The sequence below is a fragment of the Mustela nivalis genome, assembly GCF_964662115.1.
Source record: "Mustela nivalis genome assembly, chromosome: 4".
Classification (NCBI taxonomy): Eukaryota; Metazoa; Chordata; class Mammalia; order Carnivora; family Mustelidae; genus Mustela; species Mustela nivalis.
In genome coordinates this window covers 46,227,348-46,234,465 of record NC_139023.1, presented here as the reverse complement: position 1 = coordinate 46,234,465, position 7,118 = coordinate 46,227,348, and positions in this window count along the sequence as shown.

Sequence of the window (7,118 nt, the reverse complement as noted above, 5' to 3'; positions counted from 1 at the left end):
AAAGACATTGCTGTTTCTACTTACTGAAGATTAGTGCCCGGTGTTGGGGACATGTTTATAATGGCTCTAGGTGTGGGTGGTGACGTAGATGGAGATGACAGAGTGGAGAAAGCAGCTCAGAGAGAAATGATATTAACAATAAAAGATAAGCCCTTTGGAGAACTAATAATAGTTATGAAATAGGAATGAACCTCCCAGTGGTGCAGTTCAGCCCCCTCTGGAGAAGGGGGGGTGAGGAAGTCTCCCCTTTCAAATGGGTTACATAATATTTTTTTTTTCCCCCGTAGAAGATTTCACAACCTCTTTTATAAACTGTTAATGTGCTTATTCAACTGTATCGTGGGGAACAGTAACTAATTTTTAACTTTAACCAGGATAGCTTGACCTTCCCATCGTAACTCTGGTCAATCAAGACAGACAATCGCTCATAAGCACTCTCTCCACCACAAGTTCTGTCACAATAAATCACGAACAGAAAAACTGAAAATACTTTATTTGCATTTGATTAAAATAGCTTTTTTTTTTTAAAGATTTTATTTATTTGACACAGAGAAAGAGGGAGAGCACAAGCAGGGTGAGCGGCAGGCAGAGGGAGAAGCAGGCTCCCCACTCAGCAGAGAGCCCCATGCTGGACTCCATCCCAGGACCCAGGATCCTGACTCGAGTGGAAGGCAGATGCTTAACCAACTTAATCACCCGGGTGCCCCTAAAATACTCAGCTTTAAATGTATTACTATTCAAAAGATCTCTCATCTTAGTGACTAGATCCACCATTTGGGTCAAAAACATGAGGTGGGCACCCACCTACTCACCACTACCTCCAAGCACATATTTTTGAGGATCAGACAATGCCCCTGGGCTTGGTGATGGAAAGAGGCCACTTGACACATATCTGCAGGATTGCTAAAAGAAAGAACTTGTATACAATTCCTCTGAGACCTGATTTGGCAGCCAGTCTGATGTCTGTGGGTTTATGGAGTAAGATGGAAACTGCCCCATGCTACAAGTCGGAGTTCTTCAGTCCTGGTTCTTAAGAGGCAGGTGGCACCCAGGAGAATTACCATGCACTCCAAGGCTCGGGTTCCTCTTCCAGAAACGGGGCAAAGAAAATCAGCGGTCTATGTGCGTGAATGCAAGGAGTGCCCATTATGATCACTGCTCCCAAATCAACTTAATATACACCAACCAGAGATACTAATGTTGGCTTCCTAAGTGGTAGCCTTATCTGCCTTAAATGGAGGTAGTTTTATTTGTGAACTCTGGCTTGGTCTAAAGTAGACACTTCTGGCAGTTTCTCCAGAAATGCACTATGGGATGAAAAGAAACCACAGAAACACACACAATTTTGTGGCTGTTGCTTTTTGGCTGAAATCATTGGAATCAAATGGAAACCATTTTGTCATCCCAAATCATCACTGTATTAGCCTTGGCTTAGACGGCGAAATACTTGATGGAACGACATTTTAAAAACTCCTCTTATAGAACATTGCTTCTCGAACATACAATGCCCCAGGATAAAGCATTACGGTCAAGTAATTCAAAGTGTGGATCCTGGAGCCTGACCACCTTCAGATCCTGCTTTTGCCACTTATTAGCAGAGTGACCTTGGCCAAGTTCCTTATTCTGTGTGCTTCGGTTTCCTTGTTGGTAAATAAGACAAAAAAAGTACCCACTTTACAGGATTTAGGGAGAATTTGCTTAATTAACAAATGGAAAGGACTTAGAATATTTTAAGTGTTGTGTTTAGCGTTAGCCCTTGGAACAGCAAGCATTTGGCAATTAGGCACTGAGCAAACATTAGCTTTTACATTACTGTTTTAAAGAGTTTACTTATTTGAGAGAATGCATGAGGGAGCACAAGATGGGGAGAGGGGGATATGGAGAAGCAGAGAAGCAGACTCCCCGCTGAGCGGGGGGCTCCATGCAGGGCTCAATCCCAGGACCTGGAGATTCTGACCTGAGCTGAAGGGGGACACTTAACTGACTGAGCCACCCAGGTGCCCCTATGTTACCGTTTTAAATGGTATAGGCTGTGATGCAGAAGAATGGGAAGAAAGAACAGGACAGGGAGAGAGAATAGACAAATCCATGTAGTTTATATTCCTTTGGTCATTTATACCTACAACATTTATCAAACCGATTATCTTTCTGGAGAGCTCCAGACTTGGCCTGGGCATCCACAGATGCCCAGAACTCAAGATTGGAAGGAAATGCAAAACTCAAATAACAAGTAATTAGAAGGAGCTCATTTTGAAAAATATGTTTGCTTTTTAATGGAGCTTTAAATGAGCTCCTGGGAAGGTTATTATGAAGTACATGCCCACACCAAATGCCTTAATGGGAAAAGCCTTATTGCAATTCAGTTGTTTAAACTACACAGGCCATGTCTCTCCTGGGACTCTGTTCCCGCTGTGGGAGTTAAAGTTCTTTTGAATGTCCCAAGGTATTCCCAAACTTCACACAATCACATTTTAGAGCAGGAAGTTTCTTTAAAAATCATCCCCTCCTAAGTGATCTTTTTATGGCTGAACAAACAAGCCCAAGAGGGGTTAAAGGATTTGCCTGAGGCCACTCAGCAACTGGGGAGGTAAAACCAACACCCACTTTCTTAACTCCTAGCCCAGTTCCTTTCAGGTAACACATCTGCAGTCTCACAGAGAGAGGAATATGGGGGGGGCGTGCTATTTGCAGTTGGGAAATTCTCCAATTTTCCCCTCCCTTTCACAGGAAAAAGGATAAACCGATCATTTACCTGCAGAGACAATTCTCATTTAGCAGAGAAATTATCAAGGCTCAGCAGTGACTCACCAAATGTTCAAGATAAAGATTTATTAGAGACAGGTATTATTTTCTGTTTATTTTTACGTCATCAGGACTAAAACCTGTTGCTATGTTGGATCCAGGCGTCACTTGGTGATGTCCGTGGACAAAGAACGTGGCTGATTACCAGGTAGGTGGGGTTTTGCACTCCAGGAATTAATCTAGGAAGCAAGGTAGTCTTGAAAGACCCGCGGATCCCCTTACCCAAGATTTCAACTCTGCCACAGGATGCAAACAGCAAGAGGTTCTTTATTGTATCGCAGGCTCTGACATAGGGCCAGCCCAGAGTTTTCCCCTGGGACAGGAACTCAGCATGCCTATCAAGAGCTTTTGGCGATTCCTTCTACACTCCTTCCACACTCATCAACACTGCAGGAAGCATTCACGAGCTAGCTTCGAGGAACAGGGCTTCTGTGATTTGGGCTATTTCATCCAGTAATGGTTTCCCATCCCCATCCCTACCCCTAGCGTAGCCATGGTCCACAAAAGAGATTTTGGTAAGAAGTTGACCCCTAAGAGTAACACAATCTCACATTTGAATTTGGAGGGAAGATTTACATAACTGTTTATTCCACTTGGCAAGTGCTTGCAAATCCCCCTGCTCTGTTCCACCTATGAATAAACAATACTTACAAGGAAATGATAAACACCCGTGTTTGGCCAGCCCTTTTGAGCGTGGTGGGTCAGCGTGCCAGCGGACACTTGGCCGGAGAGTTCTCGGCTCCTGTCTTTAACTTGGCCTGGTTATCCTGTAGTCACTTGAGTTATAGGAAGAGCACATGACATCTGCCTGGGCAGAACAGATGTTTCTGTAAAACTAACTTCCACTCTACATTTGTCTAGTGTGTAGACAAAACTGAGAGATAAGAGAGAGGTCCTTGCAATGAAGTGTGGGGCCCTCATGGAACTCTCTGAGCTGTGCAGTGTTTGCATATTCCCAGGACGTTTATCCCCTCTGACCTCGGCAGTTGTGTTCTATTCCTGGAGATCCCCTAACCACCAGATGACAGCTTCTGCAATTCAGACATTGCCTCAAGTTTTTGTTTGTATCTGTGACCACACAGAACCAGGACACGGATCTGCATCTGTAGCCTAAACACCCTTTAAGACCTCAGTTTTGAAAAACACAGTGACTGCCTCTGAGGTGAGATATTTCACATCTGCTGGGATCACCCTGAACCCCTGTACAGTCCCCTTCTCAAAGTGGCTGGTGCCCGGAGTTCCATCTGTGGAGACTCATCCTACCATAAAGTAATTCACCTGGACGGTCCAAGGAGGCTTCAGACCCCTGTGAACTCTTGAAATTATACCCAAAGTTTGTGTATATGTGCATCTGTCCATTTCTCACTGTGAAGAAAGGATCTTTAGATGTTTATTGGTACCCCAAAATGTCAACAACCCCACAAAAGTGTAGGAGTGATTGATTTTTCTGATAAGATGTTGGAAGTTACCATTAGAGGTGCATGAAAACACATAGACATATGAGCATAAATTTTATATTTCACAAAGAAGGTCAACTGCCTAAGAAGTTTTTGAGGAGAAAAAAAAAAACCCAAACCAATAATTTAATTAACTTTTTTCCTAGTTTTCATTCAAAAAGAAAATACCTCTACTAGTGAGGGAGATTATCACAACACATTCTGCCTTTCCATTCTTAGCTTCAAAAATAACGTCTGAGCACAGGACAGATGACGATTCTGAAACTGGTTCTGGAAATGTTGTCTCTTAGAGTAGGAGTGGTCAAACTTTTGTAAAGGGTCAAGTAATAAATATTTTTGGCTTTTCAGGCCACGTGGTCTCTGCCAAACTACACAACTCTGCTCTTGTGTGGAAAGCAGCCATAGACAATATGTAAACAAATGGGAATGGTGGTGTTTCAATAAAACTTTATTGACAAAAACAGGTGGTGGGCCAGATTTGGCCATGGCAGCAGGTTGCTCTTGCCTGTCTTTAAGTTTCAAGATGCTATGGAATAAAAATGATAAGGCTCACATATCCCAGGTATATAATGTATACCAACTTCAAGCTACTTAGCAAAAACAAAGTGTCTAATCCTGTTATTCTGTTGGTCATTTTATTGGAATGAAAGTAATTTCAACAAGTATTTCTACATGCTGGGCAACCCACGGGTGATGTTAAACACCTAACAGTTAAAATCAAGAATTCCACGTGTCAGATTTTTCCAGGGCATAAGACAAAAATAAAACTGGATTATTTAAAATGTGATTTGTCTTTCTGTGCAACTCAAGGAAATCAGATTTTTGGCAAATGACTACGGTAAAATAATCCTTTCACCCTAGGGCCTCACTCTGGGTGGGAAATCTCTCTCTGATCCTCCAAAGGGAGCCTTCTGTTTTTTTCTAGAAACCTGATACTTTTAGAATCACAGGCTTCTGACATTGCAAACACACACTGGCAGTCCCTTCCAGGCTTCAGGCTGCTGCTTGTCCAGCTAGGGAGAATGCTCCAGAAATCTGCGATTGCCTTCATTTCCCAGCCAAAATGGTGGAAATGCTGGTCCTCTTTTTACTTTCCACATTTGAAGCAATTAGACATTTTATCTTCTTGTTTGATACCTAGTTTCGCATGCCGCCTGATTAGAACCTTTCGTATCTGTACAGTAGCACATAGGGAGGCTTAAACAAATGGAATAAGAGAAGAGGAAAAGGCGGGATGGGCACCAGAGAAGCTAGAGGGAAGGCAGTCCAAAGGCTATGGATGAGTCCATCAAAACTGAAATCACTTCTCTGGCTTGAAATATGCTCCCCGAAGATTAGCGAGTGGTGAGTTACCTGCAGGAAAAACAATCGAAATATAATTACGGAAGTTCTGCCCATCATCCTCAAGGAAGCTGAATCGTGGTTGCAGACACACAGAGACAAGCAAGGAGAGATTTTCCTTGCTGGCAAACAGATTATTTTCTCCAATTTTTTAAAAATTTAATTTTTTTAATTTAAATTCAATTAATTTACAGTAGATTATCAGCTTCAGAGGTAAAGTTCAGTGATTCATCAGTTGCATGTAATAGCCGGTGTTCATCACATCACTTGCCCTCCTTAATGCCCATCACACAGTTGCCCCATCACTTCATTTCCTCCCCTCCAGCAACCCCCAGTTTATGTCCTATTTGGATATGGCTTTTGTGATATTGAGATATGTCCCTCAATATCACAAAAGCCATATATAAAAAGCCAACAGCGAATACCATTCTCAACAGGGAAAAACTGAGACGTTTTCCCCTAAGGTCGGGAACACGACAGGGATATCCACTAGCACCATTCTAGTTCAACATAGTACTAGAAGTCCTAACCTCAGCAGTCAGACAACCAAAAGAAATAAAAGCCATCCAGATCATGAAAGAAGAATTCAAACTCTCACTCTTCGCAGATGACTTGATACTCCACATGGAAAACCCAAAAGACTCCACCCCCCCCCACACATTGCTAGAACTCATACAGGAATCCGCAAAGTGTCAGGATATAAAATCAATTCACAGACATCAGTTGCATTTCTCTACACTCACAATGAGACAGAAAAAAGAGAAATTAAGGAACAGATGGATTTAAATTGTCACCAGTAATCAATAAGGGTTTCTGAGTGGCTCCGTTGTTTAAGCAGATTTCGGCTCAGGTCATGATCTCAGGGTCGTGAGCTCAAGCCCTGCATTGGACTCTGTGCTGGGCATAGAGCCTGCTTAGGATTCTTTCTCCCTCCCCAAAAAGAAAGAAAGAAAGAAAAAATTGACACCAGTAATCAGACTTCCCAAATGCCAAGGTAGGAGGTGGCACAACCGAGAAATCAGGAAAGCAGTGCCCATGCAAGATTCAGGAAAGAGGAAAGATACTCTCTTTTCTTTTACAGTCAGGCTTTTGAAACAATTTATAAGCAGAAAAATCTCCTTTGTCAGTGCCAGTTTCTGTGTTTCTGTGTTTCATCCAGTGCTATGAAACCATCACCACAAAAAACTCCCTGGTGCCCCTTTCTAGGCCACCTCTGTGGCTACTCCCAGCCCCTGGCAACTGACAATCTGCTTTCTGTCCCTCTAGTTTTGCCTTCTTCGGAATGGCAGATAAGTGAAATCATACAGTGGGTGGCAGGAAAAAAAAATGAGATTTCTCAAGAAAGAGGAGCTTTTCGGAGATCAAATGTCTCTAAAGCATTTTGAGAACAGATGGGGCAGTTGGTAAAGGGAGCTGGTGCCGTGACAGCTTCTGTGGACCATGGGACTTCTGCTTATAGGTTATTTCCACACAACTCTCCTTAAAGAATACCTGATCGTGTCACATCCTTACTGGAAA